The sequence below is a fragment of the Abrus precatorius genome, unplaced genomic scaffold, assembly GCF_003935025.1.
Source record: "Abrus precatorius isolate BTA unplaced genomic scaffold, Abrus_2018 Scaffold3, whole genome shotgun sequence".
NCBI classification, from domain to species: domain Eukaryota; kingdom Viridiplantae; phylum Streptophyta; class Magnoliopsida; order Fabales; family Fabaceae; genus Abrus; species Abrus precatorius.
Genome location: NW_020874373.1, coordinates 18,344,703 through 18,368,646, shown reverse-complemented (window position 1 = coordinate 18,368,646; position 23,944 = coordinate 18,344,703). Strand labels below are relative to the sequence as shown.

The 23,944-nt window shown below is 34.7% G+C and overlaps 1 non-coding gene across 1 annotated transcript; it reads right to left on the bottom strand.

Moving 5' to 3' along the window:
- Positions 1-4,454: 4,454 nt before the first annotated feature.
- LOC113864071 lies at positions 4,455-4,561 on the bottom strand. The gene has a single exon (XR_003504675.1). It is a non-coding gene; the product is annotated as a small nucleolar RNA R71 (small nucleolar RNA).
- Positions 4,562-23,944: the final 19,383 nt, after the last annotated feature.

The window sequence follows — 23,944 nt, the reverse complement described above, 5'->3', positions numbered from 1 at the left end:
TGTAGTATGTAAGAACAAATCTCCTACGCATTAAGTTCTTCATTTCAATCCATGTATCTACAAGCTCCTTATCATATCTCTTTCGGTCCCTTTGAATTTGATCCCCCCACACCAAAGCGTAGTCATGAAACTCTAGGGAAGCCACATTTACTTTCTTTTCTTCACTATAATCATGGTGTGAGAATACTTGTTCTATCTTCAATTCCCACTCTAAGTATGCTTCAACATTATTCCTTCCATGAAAACTAGAAATTTTTATTTTAACTCCACTAATTCTCTCATTTTCTCTTATTCTTACATCTTCTCTTTTCCTTCTTTGATTCCTCCTCTCTCTATTATCTCTCCACCTATCATACCTCTTTTCTTCATCATCTCTCCTATTTCTTCTTCTTTCTCTTGAAGAATTACTAGAGTCTCCATGGGCATGTGGGGAACGATCACGTGACCGCCTTCTTGCATTATTTGCCAACGCCTCTTGAACATTCCTTATTGCTTCATTTTTCCTCTCAAACATGCTTTCAAATCTTTAAGCAAGTCTTTCAATTTGTGAGGCAGGAGTGCTCTCTCTACTTGATCCTCCTTCTTGAGACATTCTACAAAACAATAAAAGTTAATGCAACAAGAAAAGATTCTCTTCACTCACTAAGTGTTTTCACTCAGTAGATATTCATTCATGTTTCACTCTAAATTGGCTTTTGTGTAAGGATCCTCAAGTGCTCTCAAGAGTTCTTAAGGAAGTTAACCTTCAATCCACACAATCAACCAAAACCAAGAGACGATCAATCAACAAGAATCAAGCGAAGCCAACAAAAGAAAACTCTAAGACAAAACTAAGGAAGCCAACAAGACAATAGAAAAAAAAAAGGACTAAATAAGAAGTAAACACACTTAAAAGTATATTGCAAATAAGACAAAATTGGAGAATTTAAAGAAGATTATGTAATGTTAAATAACAACTATTTTTTTTTCCAGTATGGAATCAAGCAAAATAAATGGAAGATCGGAAAAAATATATCAAAAACACACTTTTGTATGTTGCAATTGTTTTTGTAGTATATATATATATTTTCTCTTTTTTTTTTTCAATAAGCACTACATTAACAGTGTGCGATGAACAGTACCTTTCAATCCAATTCTAACCAAAGCTCTTGATACCAATTAATGACAACCACAAATCGTGTCGCCGAATTAAATGATCTTGAATTGGATTTCACACAATAAAAATGAAATTATTAGGGCACAAATAGAAATTGAAATAAGAAGAAAATTAATAAAAAGTGAAAATAGAATAGAGATGGAAAATGGCGCCACAATCGCAAGATTGATAAGCCAAGGAACGATCGCCACAAGAGTTTTGGCTTCTTAATAAGATCAAAGAAAATTGGGTCACTCAAGAGCCTAGAGTCACACGCTCTCACAAGAGTGTTCAATCTTAAATTGTATTCAAAACTAATTGAAAGTGTGTTTACAAGAGCTTATATATGCCTAATGCTTATAAACCAATACTAACACAAACCCTAACGGGCCTCTTGTACTAACAAGCCTAAATTCAAATAAACTAAATAAAATAACAAGATTTTATCCTAAATAAAAACTGAAAATAAGTAATGACTAATATTAAAATAAATAAACTAAATATAATAATTAAATCCTAATGAAACTCATTAGAGTTCAAATTCTCTAAGCATATGTAATTGATCATAATGGGCTTTTCTAACTCCAAATTAAGTTCTCTTTCAATTAGAACCGTAACAATCTTTTCTAAGTCTCTATTTATTCTCTTTGCCCTTGTCCTTGTCATTGGTTCTTGAAGTCCTTCTAATGTCTGATAGTCATATTTTAATACATCTTTCTCTCTATGTTTTCGATTTAATTGAGTCTTTTTAGTATATTATTTTGATGTGTTAGTTTAGATTTGTGTTGGTAAGTCATTTAGGATTTAAATTTAAATCTTTCTTAATTCCCGCCATAAATTCTTGTTTTGACACAGTTTCTTGAAAAGACCATATCTGGAGCTACACTACTCGGAATTGGACAAAATTGGTGTCCCTGGAAAGATAAGAGAGAGATCTACAACTTCTCTGTTGCGAGAAAAGTCCAGTTCGAACATATTCAGGCCCAAAACTGCGTCACAATATTGCGGTCCTGCAATGAATTTTTCAGAATTTGGTTTTATTGTTGACATTACTTAATTAGGGTTTTAGGAACCTCGTTAGGAAGCTGAGCCTTAATTAAGCCCAATTATTTTGTCTTTAAATAGAGTTTATGATTTCACGTGGGGATATTCTTCCCTCTTTTTTTGCCTCAATTTTCAGAATTTTAAATAAAAGCTTTCGTAAGGATTCCTCTCGTCTCCCTCTCTTTTATTTTCGGAAACTTCATCCCCTTCTCTAATTGGTCGAGCAACATGATTATGAAGCAAGGCTAATTCATCAACCGGTTCAAGGTTTCAAAAACTACATTGCATTCGAGTTTCAAAATAGGTTTTATCGAATTCCTCCTTTCCTTCCTCTTTTCTAATTAGGTTAATTACGTTTTTCATGATATGGAATTTTCGTTGCATCCTAAATAGAAAGAATAGGTTAATTTCATATTTGAATTAATTGGATTCACCTAATTTAATCAATCAATTGTTCTAAATTTTGTTAAAGCATTGGGTTTTCGATTGCGGTTCTTGTTTTGATGGAATTCATAATCTAGATTTAGATTTTAGGGTTGTTGATGCGCATTGAATTAGTGTGATTGGAAATTCGTTGGGATCATATTTGTGTGAACGACGAGAATTGCATTGTAGGGATTGAGATCTTGAATTGGTTGAATTTCATAATCCTTAATTTTCATTTTTGTTATTTTGTCGTTTAAATTCAAAACAAATCCTTCCCCAATCTAATTTGAAATTGCATGATGGAACTAAAAATAAAATGCATTTTATGTCCTTGAGAGATGACCTAGGTTTGCTTCTTGTATTGCACAAATTTTTGAGAAAATCTAGCTTGTTTGATACCATTGCGACGTGGTTATCAAAATGGCGCCGTTGCCAGGGACATAAATCATTTTGTTTTTATTTCATCATTCTGTGATTGTGTGCTTTTGTGATTCACTCTTCTGCGTTTGCGTTTTCGTGTGCATTTTCTTGGGCATTTTCGTTTTCGTCGTAGGGATTCTGTTTGTCTATTTTTTTTTGTTTATTACATTTAGTTTTGCAGATTTAATTCGTGTTTTTAGTGTTTAGTTGTGTGATTGGTGCCATTGTGGTCAATTGTGTGTGGTTGGATGCGAAAAACAGAGGACTAGTAGGAATAGAAAACATAGATGCTGCATAATTGCTATCAGATTTCACTGTTCATCGTGCACTGTTCACACACTATTCATGTACTATTCATCCAATTTTGAAAAATTCCAAAAAAATAGCTAGAGATTGAATTTTGATCTGAATTTTTGTGTCCACATTTCTTTTAGTGTCTATTAGTGTTTAGAGTTGTTTAGATTGCAAAAATCATTTATAGAAAAAAAGATACATCTTGGTGGCTGAGAAAATTTTTGCGAAACTTCAAAGTGACATAACTTTTGCTAGAAAACTCAGAATTGAGCTTATTGCATATGCATTTGGGGTAAAAAAAAATTTCCTATTCAATGGAACTGGCCGGTTGAGGCTGCCCAAAATTTCAAAAATTGCTTGTTTTCTAAAAGTTTTTTATTTTTCAGTATTTATTGACCTATTTTTCTTGACTTTAGGCTTCTAGTTCCCATAGCAATTCAATTCAAAAAAATCTAAAAATTTTTGTGGTGTTTTCCCATACCAAAAAGAGATTTATCATGGTCCCCCTTCATTCATATCTTGCATTTTGATGGTACTTGCTTTGTAAACTGACTTTGTGCATTCATTGAGTATTTTCTGTTCTTGTTGGTTCTAACCTTGAATGACCAGGGCCAACCCTGTTATATTGCATGAACCTAACCCTGAAATAGAAAGAACACTTCGGAGGATAAGATCTAGCAAAAACAGTGGTAGTGGTAGTGGTAGTGGTAGCTTACTTGGTGATTCTGAAACTATTACTGTTATTCCTGTTGTTAGGGAGAACATGGCTGATAATCCTGAGCTAACTTTGAAGGAATTGGCCACACCTAATGTTGTGTATCAGTCATGGTGTGTCCAATATCCTGAAGATGAAACAACCTCTTATGAGCTTAAATCTGGACTTATCCATTTGTTGCCAAAGTTTCATGGACTTGCAGGTGAAGATCCTCACAAGCATTTAAAAGAGTTCCATGTGGTGTGTTCCACCATGAGACCACAAGGAGTGCCTGAAGACCATGTCAAGATGAAGGCGTTCCCCTTCTCCCTGGATGGTGTTGCGAAGGATTGGCTCTACTTCCTACCTTCAACAATCACCACATGGAATCAAATGAAGAGGTTATTTCTGGAGAAATTCTTCTCTGCCTCCAGAACCGCTGCAATAAGAAAAGAGATTTGTGGTATAAGGCAGCTGAATGGAGAGACCTTGTATGACTACTGGGAGAGATTCAACAAGTTGTGTGCTACCTGCCCTCACCATCAGATAAGTGAGCAATTACTAATTCAATATTTTTATGAAGGGCTAACTTTGATGGACAGGAGCATGATAGATGCAGCAAGTGGAGGAGCATTGATGGACAAGACACCACAAGCTGCGAGACAGCTTATTACAAACATGGCAGCCAACACTCAACAATTCGGATTCAGAGGAGCTGCTAAGGGAGTGAATGAGATAGCACTTGGTGCTGGTACTGGTGCTGTTCATGGTGTGGAAAATCAAAGGCTGGAAAACAAAATCAATGAGCTGACCACCATGGTGAGGCATTTGGCAATTGGGCAACAACAAGTGAATCTAGTAAGTGAGCAGCTAGCAAGAGTCTGTGGGATATGTACTTTCACTGAGCATCCTACAGATTCATGCCCTACCCTGCAAGAGACAGATGCGAATGTTTCTGGAATCTACACCAACCAACAGCAGCAATATAGATTTCCACACCAACAGCAGAATTATAACCCGTACTCCCAGACATATAATCTGGGCTGGAGAGATCATCCAAACCTGAAATGGGGGTAGCAGTAACAAGGTCAACAATCTTCATTTCAACCTGCTGCAGGCAAATATCAGCCTTCATTCAGGCAACAGCCACCTCCACCTTCAACACCTCCTCCTGCACAAAGGAGCGAGCCATCATTCCAAGAGATGATGCAACAGATGGTTGCAAACAACCTGCAGTTTCAACAGAACATGCAAGCAACCGTCCAGGATTTGAAGATTCAGGTTGGACAGCTAGCCACTCAAGTGAGTCAGATTCAGTCTCAAGGCTCCAATAATTTGCCTTCTCAAACAGTCATGAATCCAAAGGGCAATGTGAGTGCTATTACCCTGCGAAGTGGAAAAGAGTTACCAGTAGTTGTAGCTGCAGCACCAGATTCTGAAAATGAGAGTAATGCCACTAAAAAACATGTTCCGTTGCCTTTCCCGAGCAGACCAGCAGCAGCAAGAAAAAAACCAGAGTCGGACAATGAAATGCTGGACATGTTCAGCAGAATAGAAGTAAATATTCCCCTCCTTGACGCCATCCGACAAGTTCCAAAATATGCAAAGTTCCTAAAGGAATTATGCACCAACAAGAGGAAGCTAAAGGGCAATGAGAGAGTGAGCATGGGAAGAAATGGCTCTGTACTCCTCCAAAATAAAAATGTGTCTGCAATCATTCCACAAAACTTGCTCCCTGAGTTGCCACAGAAGTGCAAGGATCCAGGAACTTTCACCATCCCTTGCACTATTGGAGAGGAAGTTTTTACAAATGCTATGCTGGATTTAGGTGCTTCATTTAATATTATGCCTGCATCTATTTTTAGATCCTTGCAGATTGGAGATTTGATTCCTACAGGAATTGTAGTCCAGCTAGCAAACAAGAGCACTGTGCAGCCACTTGGTGTCGTAGAAGATGTTCTTGTCAAAGTTGAGGACCTCCTTTTCCCTACTGATTTTTATATTCTAGAGATGGAGGATGACCTGCCCAGCCATGCTACATTGATCCTTGGGAGACCATTCTTGAGGACGGCGCGAACAAAGATAGATGTGCATGCAGGGACCCTTTCTTTGGAGTTTGGTGACAATTTGGTACAGTTTAACATTTTTGAGGCAATGAGACACCCAACAGAAAACCATTCTGTTTTCAGTTTGGATGTTATTGATTTACTTGTTGATGATTGTACAAATTTAGATGATTTGTTTGCTGATTCCTCAGACCTTACTGACCCATCATGTGCTTGTGATGATTCTTCTATGTGTACTGTTTGTAGTGTTGATGTTGCAGGTGCAGCAGATATGGTTACACCAGTAGATGATTCACTACCAGCAGTTGATCTAGCTCTAGCTCCATCTCCATCAATAGAGCTTAAGCCTTTACCTACACATCTGAAGTATGCTTACCTAGAGGACAACTAGCGACTTCCTGTCATTATAGCTCGGGATCTCAAATCTGATCAAGAGGAGAGATTACTGCAGGTCTTGAGAGATCATAGGAAGGCCATTGGTTGGACCCTTGCTGATCTTCCTGGAATTAGTCCTGCCATTTGTATGCACCGAATTTTATTGGAGGATGAGTTTCGACCTGTGAGACAGCCACAGAGGCGACTCAACCCTACTATTGTAGATGTTGTGAAGAAGGAGGTCACAAAGCTACTGGCAGCAGGTATTATTTATCCTATTTCTGACAGTAAGTGGGTTAGTCCTGTGCAGGTGGTCCCAAAGAAGACTGGAATGACTGTGGTGAAAAACCAGGATGATGAGTTGGTTTCAACTAGAGTTCAAAACAGTTGGCGAGTTTGCGTAGATTACAGGAGACTTAACCAGGCAACTCGCAAGGATCATTTCCCTCTTCCATTCATCGATCAGGTATTGGAAAAGTTGGCAGGTAAATCCCATTACTGCTTTTTAGATGGATTTTCTGGGTACATGCAGGTTCATATTGCACCGGAGGACCAGCACAAGACCACATTCACCTGCCCATTTGGCACATTTGCTTACACTAGGATGCCATTTGGCTTGTGCAACGCTCCAGGCACCTTTCAGAGGTGTATGGTTAGTATATTTTCTGACCTTTTGGAGAGTTGCATGGAGGTGTTTATGGATGATTTTACTGTCTATGGTTCTTCATTTGATGCATGCCTAGAGAATTTATCTAAGGTGTTACATAGGTGCATCCAAACTAACCTTGTGTTAAATTTTGAAAAGTGTCATTTTTTGGTCACACAGGGTATAGTTTTGGGTCACTTAGTCTCCAGTCAGGGTATTCAGGTTGATAAGGCTAAAATTGATATCATTGCTTCTCTACCTTACCCCACTTCTGTGAGAGAAGTGCGTTCCTTTCTTGGACACGCAGGTTTTTACAGGAGGTTTATACAGGACTTCAGCAAGATTGCATTACCATTGTCCAAGCTACTGCAGAAGGAAGTAGAGTTTGTTTTTGATGAGCCCTGTCAACTAGCTTTTCAGGAGCTGAAGAGGCGGCTGACCACCACACCCATTGTTCAGCCACCTGATTGGGAGCTTCCTTTTGAGCTCATGTGCGACGCATCCAACTTTGCACTTGGAGCTGTTTTAGCTCAGCAGGTTGGGAGACTTTCTCATGTTATAGCCTATGCTTCTCGCACGTTGGATGCAGCTCAAGTTAATTACACCACTACTGAGAAAGAGCTTCTAGCTATTGTATTTGCCTTAGATAAATTCCGTTCATATTTGCTAGGCTCTAGGATTATTGTGTTTTCTGACCATGCAGCTTTGAAATTCTTGTTGAAGAAGCCCGATGCTAAACCTAGATTGATCAGGTGGATGCTTCTCCTTCAGGAGTTTGATGTTGAGATCAGAGATAGGAGTGGTGCAGAGAACTTGGTAGCAGACCACTTGAGTAGGATTGAGGGAGGGAATGTTGATCCCTTTCCTATTAGAGATGATTTTCCTGAGGAGCAGTTGATGCAGTTGCATGATATTACTCCTTGGTTTGCTGATATTGTGAATTACTTGGTTGCAGGTATCTTTCCTCCAGATGCATCTAGAGCACAGATAGCCAAACTGAAAAGTGAGGCTAAATATTATGTTTGGGATGACCCTTATTTGTGGAGATTTTGCAGTGACCAGGTAATCCGCAGGTGCATTCCATATCAGGAGATCCATTCTGTGCTTCAGTTTTGTCATAGTTCACCTGTGGGAGGACATTATGGATCATACAGGACAGCTAGGAAGGTGTTGGAGAGTGGGTTTTACTGGCCTACCATTTTCAGAGATGCACATCAGATCTCTAGCACCTGTGAGCAGTGTGAAAGAGCAGGGACGGCCATTACACACAGGCATGAGATGCCCCAACAACCGATCATTTTCTGTGAGGTTTTTGATGTTTGGGGTATTGATTTTATGGGTCCATTCCCTGCATCTTTTGGTTACACATTCATTTTACTAGCTGTTGATTATGTTTCTAAATGGGTGGAGGCTAAGGCCACCAAAACTAATGATTCCAAAGTTGTTGTGGATTTTGTTAGATCCAACATTTTTTGCAGATTCGGTGTGCCTAAAGCCATTATCAGTGACAGGGGAAGCCACTTCTACAATAGGAGCATGCAGGCTTTGCTTCATAAGTATGGGGTTGTGCATAGAGTGTCTACAGCTTATCATCCCCAAACTAATGGGCAGGCTGAGGTTTTTAACAGGGAAATCAAGCAGATTTTGCAGAAGATAGTCCACCCCCAATAGAAAGGATTGGAGCAAATTTTTGGAGGATGCTCTTTGGGCCCATAGGACGGCTTACCGGACACCGATTGGGATGTCCCCTTACAGGATTGTGTTTGGTAAAGCATGTCATCTGCCCGTTGAGATCGAGCATAGAGCATATTGGCCGGTTAGACATTGTAACTTAGAGTTTGAACAAGCAGGTATGGAAAGGAAGCTTCAATTACAACAACTTGAGGAGCTTCGCTTGGAGGCCTATGAGAGCTCAAAGATCTATAAAGAAAAAGTCAAACGTTTTCATGATAGAAATATTTTGAGAAAGGAGTTCAAAGTGGGCCAACAAGTGCTTTTGTTCAATTCCCGCCTAAAACTTATAGCCGGTAAACTTAGATCTAGATGGGATGGTCCTTTTGTTATTACTAATGTGTTTTCCCATGGTGCAGTTGAGATTAAGAATGAAGTTACCGGTAGCATTTTCAAGGTCAATGGACATCAACTCAAGGAATTTCATCAAAGTACAAAGTTGGAGGAGAAAAATGTAGAAAGCATAGCCTTGGAAGCACCAACCCTTGGACCTTGAGGGAGTTCTTTCCCCATTCTGTATTCTTTGAAATTGTCTTTGTTGTGTTGCTGCATTGAGGGCAATGTGATTTTTAGTGTGGGGGGAGTTGCATGCATATTGTGTTGCTATTTTCTGTTTTCATTTTTCTGGTTTGCTGTTTTCATTTTCTATTCTGCTGTTTCTGTTTTCATTTTTCATTTTCTGCTATTTCTGTTTTGTTGTTTTCTATTTTCATTTTTTCTGATGTGCTGATTTCTACAGATTTCGTTTTCTGTTCTGCAGTTTTTGTTTTCATTTTCTGCTGCAGTTTTCATTTTCTGTTGCAGATTTCGTTTTTATGCTGCTGTTTATAATTCTATTTTCTGTTTTTCTGCTGTTTTGGAGTACGAATTCTGCATGTTTTTGTGCCTCTACTTTTCTGTTTTGATGATGTTTTGTTGGAGTAGTTACACAAATTTTCATTCTTTCCTTTTAATTTCTAGATGTAGGAATTGTGAAAGTTGTTACACTATTTTAGTTGATAGGTTGCAATACTTGATATGAGTCATTTTTACATTTTTAGTTGAGCAAGTTACTTGAAAAAGGATGAGTTTGATTCATTAATGATAGAATATGAACCTTGTGAGAATTTTGAGCATATTTTACTTCTTTCTTGTGTGATTTCACTCATGTTGCTAGATTACCTTTGGTTTTGCCTTGTATCTTTTTGAAGCTTCTTGTCACATGCATCATTGATATGATTTAGGCCTTCTTTCAAAATGTAGCCACTTTGCCAAATTGACTTACCTCGCATTAATTCCACTTGTTTACCCCCTTTGAGCCTTTATAACCCTTCCTTGACTTTAGCTCATTATGAACTATAAAAAAAAATAAAAAAAATTAAATAACCATGATGTTCCATAACCTTAGGGATTAAAGGAACTTTGGAATTGTTTTGGGAATGGGTCTTTAATAAGTGTGGGGGTACTTCTAGGGAATGCTTATTCTAAATTGTGGATATTGATGTTGAGTTGTTTGGTATTAAGTGAAAAAAAAAAATGTGTTGCAAGACATAAGATTTAGGAGATGTTTCAAGGGGTAATCCCTTTGCTTATTTGAACTTATTCCCCATTGCTCCTCTTTTCTCTTTGGTTGTTTAGCCTTAATATCTTTCTCACCTAACCTTTACCTTGGCCACATTACAAGCTAAATAAAAGTCCTTTTGATCTTTAATTGCATGTGTTTCAAGTTGTGGAAATTAGAAGCTTGTCAAAACTTAAGTGTGCTAGTTTTCATGTTGTGATTGAGTGTAAACACTAGCCGAATTTTTTTATTTTTTTTAGAGTTAAGAGCTATATACTACCTTGTGAGGTTCTATCATTGTTGAATCTTTCTTTATTTTGACTTGTCTTCTTGCTTACTCTTAATGTCATTTGTGTCTCATAGATTGTTTGTTGCCTTGATTCTAGAAGTGTTTGTTCTCTTTCTTTATTCTTTGCATTGGAAATTCATTAGAAAATTTTGAGAATTTTTGTAAGTTTTGCCCCGGAGTGCAAAGGATTAAGTGTGGGGGTATTTGATAGTCATATTTTAATACATCTTTCTCTCTATGTTTTCGATTTAATTGAGTCTTTTTAGTATATTATTTTGATGTGTTAGTTTAGATTTGTGTTGGTAAGTCATTTAGGATTTAAATTTAAATCTTTCTTAATTCCCGCCATAAATTCTTGTTTTGACACATTTTTTTGAAAAGACCATATCTGGAGCTACACTACTTAGAATTGGACAAAATTGGTGTCCTTGGAAAGATAAGAGAGAGATCTACAACTTCTCTGTTGCGAGAAAAGTCCAGTTCGAACATCTTCAGGCCCAAAACTGCATCACAATGTTGCGGTCCTGCAATGAATTTTTCAGAATTTGGTTTTATTGTTGACATTACTTAACTAGGGTTTTAGGAACCCGTTAGGAAGCTGGGCCTTAATTAAGCCCAATTATTTTGTCTTTAAATAGGGTTTATGATTTCGCGTGGGGATATTCTTCCCTCTTTTTTTGCCTCAATTTTCAGAATTTTAAATAAAAGCTTTCGTAAGGATTCCTCTCGTCTCCCTCTCTTTTATTTTCGGAAACTTCATCCCTTTTTCTAATTGGTTGAGCAACATGATTATGAGGCAAGGCTAATTCATCAACCGGTTCAAGGTTTCAAAAACTACATTGCATTCGAGTTTCAAAATAGGTTTTATCGAATTCCTCCTTTCCTTCCTCTTTTCTAATTAGGTTAATTACGTTTTTCATGATATGGAATTTTCGTTGCATCCTAAATAGAAAGAATAGGTTAATTTCAGATTTGAATTAATTGGATTCACCTAATTTAATCAATCAATTGTTCTAAATTTTGTTAAAACATTGGGTTTGCGATTGCGGTTCTTGTTTTGATGGAATTCATAATCTAGATTTAGATTTTAGGGTTGTTGATGCGCATTGAATTAGTGTGATTGGAAATTCGTTGGGATCATATTTGTGTGAACGACGAGAATTGCATTGTAGGGATTGAGATCTTGAATTGGTTGAATTTCATAATCCTTAATTTTCGTTTTTGTTATTTTGTCGTTTAAATTCAAAACAAATCCTTCCCCAATCTAATTTGAAATTGCATGATGGAACTAAAAATAAAATGCATTTTATGTCCTTGAGAGATGACCTAGGTTTGCTTCTTGTATTGCACAAATTTTTGAGAAAATCTAGCTTGTTTGATACCATTGCGACGTGGTTATCAATGTCTTCAAGTCTTTGTCTTCAATGGGCCTTCCTTAATTTTCATCAGTGGGAGTGGAGGAGGTGATGGTGCTCCTGGCTGGTCTTCCATTCAATGATTCTGAATAAAGGCTAGAGTGATAGGGAGCTTGATAGGCTCATTGTATTGAATACCTCAAACTCCCTGCTCCTGACAGAGTGTTGTGATCAATGTTGGGCACCTAAGTGAGCCATTCTTTCCTTGATCACAATTCTGTAAATCTCATCTGTGATGATGTGAGCAACATCCATAGATCCTCCCCTCAAAATGTTGTACAAGAGGTAGCAATACTGCATGGTCATTGAAGAAGTGTGACCTCTAGGGACAATATTGTGACAAATGAAGGTCGTCCACACTTGAGCTAAGGTAGTCATGTTCTTTCGGTAAATTCTTAAAGCCTTCCCTTCATGGTTTATGGTGTAACTCCTGTTTGCAATGCATAGGGCTTGAGCAATGGCAAAATCACTGAAGGGCTGAGTGCATGAATTGAGGTTGGTGTGGAAATAGTCCTTCTCATTCTCCTCCAGCTACAATGGGTTTCCCAATTAACTGTTGATTGCATCCCTGGAGTAGTTGACCCAAATTCCTTTCACTATAGACCTTATATCAAGCTTTCTTGAATTAAAATCTAGTTTAGCATTGACATAAAATTCTTTAACAATTTCTAGGTCATAATAGCCTCTCGGTTCTGCCAATATTCTCCAATTATGCCTCTCAATCTCATTATTAAATTCATCAAATTCTCTTTGTTTTAAGTTCACTCTCTTTTCCTCAATGATTAACCAATCTTGAATCTCTTTGAATCTGTCCTCTTTGTCCTTGTCATTGAATTTCCTTGGATCGGATGGTGGTGGCTGTGAAGATGAAGCACCCTTCTATTTCTTTAGTGCAAGAGTTGGGTCCTTATGAGCTCTAACCTTGATTCTCTTGTAAAATTACAATTTAGTTCATCAGTAAGTGTAAAAAGGTAATGTAAGTTACAATGACACTAAAATCAACTCAACTCAATATATTAACCTAGGCATGTTCAAATATATTTGGATGACAATCCCAGAACCAATACTCTTATTCAATTCAATTCAAATCCAATATCAATACAACATACTCCATTCATTTGATTGAATTCCATAATGGTATCATCTATAGAAATATTTTAGTCCCAAACAAATTTTACACAATCCATCATAACAATTAAGCACAAAGACCTAATAGACTTGTAAAAACATTTGCAGTGTCTTGACCACTCTCACCACAATGCAAAGAATTCAACCTCTGGTCCCTAAGGTTCATGAAAGCATTAAAAGATTCTAATATCTAAAAATGTTGGACTTAGAATTAGATTTTCTGAACACTCAATGGCAACATCTCCCTAAATTTCACTTTAGTACCCTTTTTTAATCAATGAATCACATTTTTAAAGTCCTGGGGTACAAGAAAAGTAGGTGATATCATGCATTTAAAACTGTTACACTTATCCTTCATCAAAACACCAAAAATCTTCCTTCTATGTACCCTAGCTTGCCTCTCCACTAGGGGTATGTTTAAAATTCTCTGCATATTGGATGGAGTAAAGTCAATTTCCACATCCCGCACTATGGTGTGTTTGAGGGGTAGTTGGTCTCCTTTCACCCTTATTGCATTAGCATAGAATTCTTAGGTGATCTCCTTCCACCCATTTCCAGCACAGGTGGTAAAAAGCTTCCAACCCCTTCTTTGAATTTCTTCCTGGAATTGAGTATAAGTGCCCTCCTGTATTTCAAAATTACGATCTTGCACCATCTGCCTTCTTAGGATGTTGGCTCTGAAGTAAGATTCATGAACCAAGGACCTAAACTTGGGGTCATGTGCAGGGGGAGGTCTAGATGATAAGGGTCCAGCAGTTTTGGCTATCTTAGGTCTATGAGTGTTCTTCCTAGAGCTCATAAGGACCCAACTCCTGCACTAAAGAAATAGAAGGGTGCTTCCTCTTCACAGCCACCACCATCCAATCCAAGAAAATTCAAGGACAAGGACAAAGAGGACAGATTCAAAGAGATTAAAGATTGGTTAATCATTGAGGAAAAGAGAGTGGACCACTATGCCAAATGAGAGTAATTACTCCAGAACACAGTATAGCAAGTAATTGATGTAGAAAATTCAATATAAATCAATTCAAAAGGCAGACTTTGCATTAGACAATGTGCATAAGTCCTGATGCATGTGCAGTGGCAAATATGCTAGAATTTTATAGGAGGGTGCACTACAGAATGATGATGATGCTGCCTAAGTGGTCACCCTGGGGTAATGGCAGTAATTACTTGGGAACTTAGACTTGTTAAGTGTGCAACAATCCAGCATAGGTGTAATAAGGTAAAGGAATGCACAGTTAATGAAAATGCATGGGAATGTAGCTGTCACAAGTTGAATTGATGCAGCAGAATTCAAAAATAACTAGGTCAAGCATGTGGATTAAAGTTCAAAGTAACTACCCTGGCATCGAAAAATTCACACATAGACAGTGAATGCCTTTGGACATAAGAATGACCACTCTTAATGTGCACAACAAGAAAAAATGATGTGTGTTCAATATATGGTCATGCAGATTTTCAGCAACACTAAAGAGGTGTACAGGGATGATTATGTGTGTACAGTGGAAGTGCAACAATGATAAAATCTTACAATGTTTAGAGCACTAGATACGTGATCACGCGCAAGGTCCTTCAACCTGAGGCTTTTTGGAGTGTTTACTATCACTCACAAGAGTGAACACGTGCAAGTCTGGGTGCTTCCTTTGACTCTAGAGTGATCACTATTGCTTCTGATAGTAGTTACTTTGGCATGTCCTTTGGAATTGGCTCTCTAGCGTAATTACTATGATACTTGATAGTGATTACTCTCACTTCATATTTTCCCAAGAGCCAAAAGTCTATAGAATTTGCCTGGAATTTTCTACACAATTATTCAAATAATCAAAATTGTAAAATATATTTACAAAAATTAGTGTAAATAAGGTAAAAATTAAGAAAACTATAATATTTAACCTAAATGAGATTTGTATACTATTTACAATTTCTAAGTCTAGTTTTCTATTAAAAATCTATAGAAAGCTAAACAAAATATATATAAATTGTGGATTCATCAGTGACAGTAGCCTAGAAATATCTTTGTTACAGTTTGCGGACGACGATACTTTAATTATTGGTGAAGATACGGTGCAAAATTTATGGTCTTTAAAAATTTCCCTGAGAAGCTTTTAATTGATTTCTGGAGTGAAAGTTAATTTCCATAAAAGCTGTATTGTTGGCATACATGCAGGGGGTGATTTTATGGACTTGACAGCTGATTTTTTTTCACTGTAAGGTGGGGCAGTTTCCATTTAAGTATTTGGGGTTGCTACTTGGAATAAATTTGAGGAAATCCTCTTCGTTTACATAAATGTCTATCTTCATGGAAAAATAGATATATTTTTATTGAGGGTAGGGTGACATTGATTAATGCGGTACTTAACTCTATTCCTATTCATTTTCTCTCTTTCGTTTAGGTTCCTACTTCAGTTGTAAATGAAATCATTAGGATTCTATGCTCGTTCTTATGGAATGGGGTGAAGGAAGGGTCTAAGATCTCTTGGTTGAAGTGGGATATGGTTTGTAAACCACAGATGGAGGGTGGCCTTGGAATTAAGAATGTTAAATTGTTTAATTGGGCTTTGCTTAGTAAGTGGATTTGGAGGTGTATCTCTTTCCCAGATGCGTGATGGTCCAAAGTCCTTGTGGCAAGGTATGGAGGTTTTCATTCTTTTGTTAATTTCTTTGTTGTTGATAGAAGGGCTTCATAGTGGTGGCATGAATTAGTGTGAGTTATTCAGCAAGGTAGCAATTGGTTGGATGAAAAGGTCCATCGTCATATTAGGGATGGTTCCACCACTCTTTTTTGGAAGGATAAGTGGTTAGGTGGCATTCGGTTGAAGGAGGTTTTTCCTAGGCTACATTCCTTTGCGGCGGATCCTTTGTTTTTGGTTGCTGCTAATGGTAGATGGGAGGGGTTACGTTGGGTTTGGGAAATTGGGTGGCGTCGAACTCCATTTGATTATGAGCTTCTTCCTATGTCAAATTTGTTGGATATGTTTCAGGGTGTCCAAATTTGTTGTGATGAGGTAGATCATTGGTCTTGGATGGGTGGTGCTACTGGTGGTTATTCTGTTAAGAGTGCATACAATTGGTTGTATGGTTTATTGGGTGGATCTCAGGGTGGTAATGATGATTTTAAGGTGGTTATGAAAACTTTGTGGCAGTTTAAGGCTCCAATTAAATGTCTGGTATTCTGTTTGTAGATGCTTTTGGATGATATTCCTTTCAAATTGGTATTGAAGCAATGTGGAATTGCTTTGGAGAGTAGTGCATGTTCTTATTGTGATATGCGGATGAGGTACCTCTTCACCTTTTCTTACTGTGTCTTGTGGCGTTTAGTGCTTGGCTGGATGCTACGAGATGGTTGGGGGTCGTGGGGGTTTTTCCTTGTGATATGGGTGCTCACGTTCTTGGTTGGTGGGGGCTGGGTCAGTTTAAAAAACGCATGCAACGTTTTGCTATTGTCTGGATTTGCGTCATTTGATTGTTGTGGCTGTAGAGGAACTATACTGCGTTCAGACATGGTAGGGTGGATCGTAAAGAATTATTGGATAGCATCTAGTTGCAGTCAAGGCAATGGATCTCTCATTCTTTTGAGGGATGTTCGTTTAGTTTGGTTGATTGGTTCGATTTGTCTTTCTTAGTCTAGTTTGGTGGTAGTCTTTTTCTTGTTTTTGTTGTTGTTCTTTGTTTTCATCTGAGAGTTGAATTTCCCTTGTACTCTCAGTAATATTTTTTTTTTTTGTTTATAAGGAAAAAAATAGCAACACTTTTAGTGTATTCTTTACAAAAAAAAAGATGAAATGTATGTGTTTTTAGTCTCTACTTTTCAACAAATACATTAACAATTAAAATGTTTATTTCAAAGTCAACATTTTATAAAATGTCATGTATTACAGTTCTAGGTGGTACCATTAATAAATGACGAAGTTGTAATTATTTTTTCATTACTTGTTACAAGAAATAAAAATAATAATTAATTAACAACTAAAATATTAAATAATTTACACTAATTATAATATATATTAACAAATTTATCTATAAATATATATTTTATAGTTAATTTATACTTAATTTAATTATATAAAAAATTTAAATGATACAATTACTTACATTATAATTATGAATTCTTTGATAAATATGTTTTTTAAAATTTATGATAAAGTCATGAATATTTTTTTTCCTCTTCCTTTTTCTAATTAAAATATAGATTCAAAACACTCTTATTTTAAACTCATTAAATTTTTCTAACTATTTAAAAAAAAATCATTGTCTTTCGTTACCCTTTTTTCCTCTCAATACGTACCCTTATCTTTCAACCTTCAACCTTCAAATTTTTTGGCATCACAATGTTTTCACAGATTTCTTCTTTGACCAAATCTTGCCATTCGCGAGTTTTTGAACCTAAAATATACAAAAGTTTTTAACATTGTTCATGACACAGTTGATTAACAACTAAAATATCAAATAATTTATACTAATTATAATATATATTAACAAATTTATCTATAAATATATATTTTTATAGATAATTTATACTAAATTTAATTATATCAAAAATTTAAATGATACAATTACATATATTGTAATTACAAATTCTTTGACAAATATATTTTTTAGAATCTATGATAGAGTCACAAATCATTTTTTTCTCATCCTTTTTTCTAATTAAAATATAGATTCAAAACACTTATTTTAAACTTCCTAAATTTTTCTAACTATTTTGAAAAAATACTTATTCTCCTTCATTACCCTTTTTCCTCTTAATACCTTTCTTCTCCTTCAGCCTTCAGCGCTAAAGTTTTTTAGTCTCACAATGTTTTCACATATTTCTTCTTTGACTTGGCCCTTTTTATAGCAACAAATCTCGCCATTCGCGAGTTTTTGAACCTAAAAAATACAAATTTTAACACTATTGATGACGTAATTGCTTTTAAGAGATTTTCTCCCATAAAATCGTGTCATTGGCAAAATTTGCAACAGCTAGAGTATTGTTCATGCACACACTGAGTTGTAGAAATTTTTCTACATGGGCACTCTTTGCGATAAGACCATATTTTGTACAAACTTTCAGCATTATTTTTCTATGTATCAACATTTTATTAAGGATAAATCTAAAATATAAAGAATACTTTAACTCGTTACAATTCTAAAAGAAATTAACATGTTAAGAGATCATTAATCTAATTCATATATACAATCGATATTCTCAAAAGTCTTGTTATAAGCCACTTTCAAGATACATATCCCAAATATTTAGTCCAAACTTTATCCCTTCATATAATTATTTTTCATAAATATAGATCGAACTAGTAACTAAAAATTGTATTTCTTTCTTCTCGCCTTGCATAATGCACTCTTAAAACTTAATTAATTGCGATATTTGAAGCGTCGTATTTATGTAATTTTGTCAAAAAGCCATATTTTAATAATTTTATACCTAAAATTTCATATTAAAATTAACTACATATCTAAGAGGTGAGATGATTATTTTTGTTTTGTTTAGTAGTTAAGAATTAAAAAAACATAAATTTAATTTCAGTTTGTAACACTAGTGTGCAAAATAATTTTTTTTTTATCTAAGTATACAAAATAGATAAATCTTAGATTTTATAAGTTTTAAATAGACTGAAATTTAATTTAACTTCAAATTAAAAGTCAAATCTTATACTTGTATTTTATCCAACAAATTTGAACTATCTTGATTGAGCAAACTTACCTTATCAACTATAAGTCAACGAATATTTATTTAACAAAAACACATAATAATAATAATAATAATAATAATAATAATAATAATAATAATAATTCGAGAAAACTTATAATTGCTGAATTCATTTAAATTATTAACTTTTTTTTTAATCCACGTGCCATGAACATGGCAAGACTAGTTCAGAGCTCCTTTTTCTCTTTACCATGACAGGTTAACTACAAACCAATCAAACATGGGTCCTTGTCAGGGGATATATACGTCAGAGAGCGAGAGAGAGCTTCCGGGGCAAAACAGCACATTGCTTCAAATATAAGCACTGTTAATCATTAGCACCAATCTCACTACACAAAACACAAAACAATCTATTCATTTGCATACGATGCTAAATATTATACCAAACCATCAATTCATATGCATGTGGTGCCAAATTAGATCACAGTTGACACTCATTCTATTCGTCAAAGCTCAACCTTCATCCGTACGATATTCAAGGTCCTTCATTCTATTTCTGATTATGCCTAATAGTGCTATAGATTGTGAAGGGAAAAAAAAATTGAAGAGACCCAAATCCGATTCTGGTTGTAATCATGCGACGGAGAATTGATTGAACAACTTATTGAGGGGGCCTCATCAAATGCACTAAATAGTGTTGAATCAAGTGTTATGCCTTTTGACAGCCAACTGAGAATTTAGGCTGTGCATGTGTATTGTGTCATAACTGTCGTCCTCTCCACGAAACCTCTATCTTCTCCCTTTTAATATTCATATTATTTGAGGTCAGTTAATCGGATTATACGTAAAGGACTTGGAATCAATAATAGTTCATAAATCCTCATCGATCTCTCTCAACTCACCCAGACGTATACCTAGTAAGCACAAAACTATGATCACCACCAAAGTTAAATTCAACAATACCTAATATGCTTAGGCTAGATGTTAGCGTTAGAAGAAGAGTTAAGAACGAATAGTTAAGAATAAAAGGTGGTTTGTTTATATTCATACAATCATATCATATATGAATAGTTAAGAATAAAAAATTTTAGAAGTTAAATTAAATTATAACTATATATCACTTTGATTATTTTTATTATGAGAAATAAAGAAAATAAAATATAAATATTGGAATCCATCACACTCAATAGATTATTAGTAATGTGATCCATCACACTCAATACTCGCGCTTAATATGAATTGTTTGACGGATTTGGAGTCTCGTGTTTGAAAATTTTTTCCAAAGGTTGGTACCATATATCCACGTACAAAACCCACCTCTGTCGTGTAAAAGAAGTCATTCAAAAGAACCACTTAACACAAATAATGATCAATTGATGATGCCATAATGACAGCAAAGATGATGACAATTATTAATTATTAGAAATTAATTATAATTAATTATAATATGAAAACTTATGGGGCCATTGGGTTGTCATTCCAACTACATTAGGTGCAACAGAAGATACACAAAGTTTCTAAAAGGAGGCAAAGGCTGTTTGTTTATCACTCTGATCCGATTAAAAAATTTGAGATTTTATGCGCTGTTTCATCTTGCAACTTAGCCCTTCTCCCTATATAAGCTAATTCTTACGCCTTAACTCCATACTCCCAACCATCTTAATAATCATTTTTCGCCTCTTTCTTTACCTTAGTCATATTTTTACCTTTTTTTTTTTCAAGCGTTAGCCGTTTCCTGGGCTGTGGTATTCTATGCTTTATTTCAACACACTGATTTAAAAACTGCTGGAGAAATCGTAATCCAATGTTGTGGATAAGAAGCTGCAAGGAAATCCAAGCAGGTATCTAAGTAACTATAGATGTTGATTGTTGTGTATGGTATAGTTAACTATGGCTAATTCATTTTCGTCACAACATTAATTTCATTTTATTATCAAATATAACCATTTGATGTTGGCTTGGCTCAATCAAATCAAAGTTCTTAGAGATTATTTTGAGTCCTTTAGTCTGATTGAGCCGTGCCAATATCAGATTCATCCTCCACAGTCCTAAGCATCACAGTGCATTTAGTTGCTTTGATATATGAATCTCAAATCTTGAAGGGAGAAATTTTCCTGTAGGCAATACTTATTCACACAGAAAAGGATTAAACTACACCGATATAATATACACTAATTTTTATATTATTAATAATTTATATACATATATTTTCTGTGAATTTAACTACTAATTAAATTATAATAATATATTATCTTAATTATTTCTTTCAAAATTTGTTAAAATTAAATAATTATAAAAATAATTAAAGGATCTTTATTTTGATATATTTTAAAAGTACGTTATATTAATTTATATATATATATATATATATATATATATATATATAAAGTATCAAATAATTTAAGTTAACAAAAAATTCATATATAAAGGCATTTATAGAGGTAAATTATTGGTTATATGCAAGCCATCACTTAAATAATTATTAGACGTGTATTATATGCATTGGTTACTAGCATGATACTATACTCCTTAGTTGTGCAGTATCAATTTCAAGTTAGTTTCAGTTATATTGTTATCAAGTAAAAAATGTTGTTATTTATTGTTATTCAATTAAAATAGTTTAGCATCAGCACGTGTGTCATGTAAATTAATCATCAATCTAACGCACTTTAGCATGATTTAAAATGCCTTGTGTTCAATATGGTATAACAGTACAGATTGGAGGAATAGAGTACATCAGAATACGAGAGAAAGATTTATGACTCGAATAAACTTTTAATTTTTATTAATATAATTTAATTTAGTTTTAATTTTTTCAAACAAAATTTATTTTCTTTATAAATTTTAAATTTTTTTTATAATGCTTTTAGAACTTGCAATATGTTATATATTTAATTATGTTGATATGTAACATTGAATACCATATGGTAAAATGTTGACCAACGATGTCCTAGTCTTGGGTTAAATTCATCAATTCTTGCCCTTGTTGAAAAATCTAAGAGTCTTTCTTCTGCTATAAACATAACCTAAAGATTTATCAAAGTAGATTATTAAGTAATCTGAAAAAAAAACATCTTTTTATCTTAAAATAAATACAGTCTATTTAAAGTCATTGGCTTCATCGATTCAAAATCAGTTGTTCTTCTCATCAAGGGTTATAAATTCTATCATAAATACACCTAATGTATTTTTAAATTAAGATTTTATAAATACATACTTAGGAAATGTAGGTGTTTGTTAAATATTTGCTTTAGCTTCTGAAATAGGCTTGTTTAAAATTGACTTTGTAATAAAGACAACATCAAAATTTGAAAGAAAAAAAAAAAAAGACAACATCAAAATCAAATAAGCTAAAATTCAAAGAAGATAACTTACTCGAAAAGTGTTTGCAGCAAATTGATCACATTGATGTGAGGGTAGGAGCAAGTTGACACAAGATATAAATACACAGAGAAAATTAGTAGAATCATAACATAATATAAATCATAGAAGATTGTAGTAATGAAGAACAAAAACACACCAAAACTCATGACAGAGGGAATCCAACCACAAAATTACAGACTTTATGATAAGTTCTATCATAGAGCTCGAGTAAGGGGACTATGAGATTAGGAGCGAGAGGGAAATAGAGAAAGTGAGAGGGAAAGAAATTTGATCAGAATGGTTAGGTCTAAAGCATTCTTTTAATTTGACTTTACAAATTAGTTCCTCGTGTAATTGCTTTCTAAATTATCACAACTTTAAAGATTGATATGTAGCAACCCCTTTGCATTGAAAGTAACTTTAAGGATTGATTCCATTCACTTTGCTTTGTAAGTAACCATTCTGAAAGGCCTAAAGTAGCACAGTATTCGATTATTTATGCATGAAAACAAGTTCATAACAATGGACAAAAGGAAAAAAAAATATAATTAACTAGTGCATTCATTAAAAATCTTCTTTTTAATTTCACATGAAATAACTATGTTACTTAAAGGTTAGCTTAGAGGTTTCTTTTTCTATTTTACCATGATGAAGTAACTACCAATTAAACGAAAGTCTCTTTGTAATGGACTAAATCAATAAAAAGGAACCCCCTAAAAGGCTACAGAATCATGCATAATCAATCTGAAAGCTCAAGTTTAGAATATGTTACTAATCCAGATGTTGTGCATCACATTAACATGATTTCAAAAATCGATTGCACCACTTTTACAAGTAACAATGGGTGACAATAAAAACAATTCAATCGTAATGGCCATTCAATCTCTAAAAATAGAGCAAATAAAACTATGTAAGCAGTGGATAATAAGCAAACATGAAATCAATAATTAATGGATAATAAAAAAGATATCTTTTAAAAATATTTGATGACTAACAATAGAGGGTACACAAAGTGTGTGGCGCATACAGGCTCCAAATATCAGCAAGTAGGCGCGTTTTAGAATTAACCTTGAAGTTAAAATCAACACTCATTGCTACTCAATCTCCAAAGACACTTACACAACTCTTGTTATGTAGCAAAGTTATCATATAATTATTAGTATTTTTCATAATTGGAAGAAATAATCTTATTACTTTTAATTATTATCATTTTTGTAATTAAATTATTTTATAATATTTCTAAGAAAATATTATATAGATCACTCATATTCATATGTCTGTGGGTGATAATCAAAGATATACACAACACGTCTATTTATTTCATGTCAACTCTTCAGGATCCTCTTCATATGCTCATCGTCTGGTTCGTCATGGTGGAATTCATTTTTCAATGCAAATTAAGCTCAATATATATACTTGGCATTTTCATACCTACGAGCTCTAGTGGTCAATCTCGATGAGGAAAAGGTCTTACAGAAGTTGATCTGGTTATTCTTAGAGGTGGAGTGTTCAAATGAATATGATTATTATTAGCATTTGGAGACATGAGAGATTCCTGAGAAGAGATGACAACATTGACTCCAGGTGGTTGTGGTATCAAAACGGGTGGCACTTCAAAGTAATGCCAATAGTAAGTAAAACAAACATAAGAAATAAGCAAGATAGAGGACTTGGGTGTCAAACAGTGCATAAATTATCCCCTCAAAACGCGCATGCATGATATCATCATCA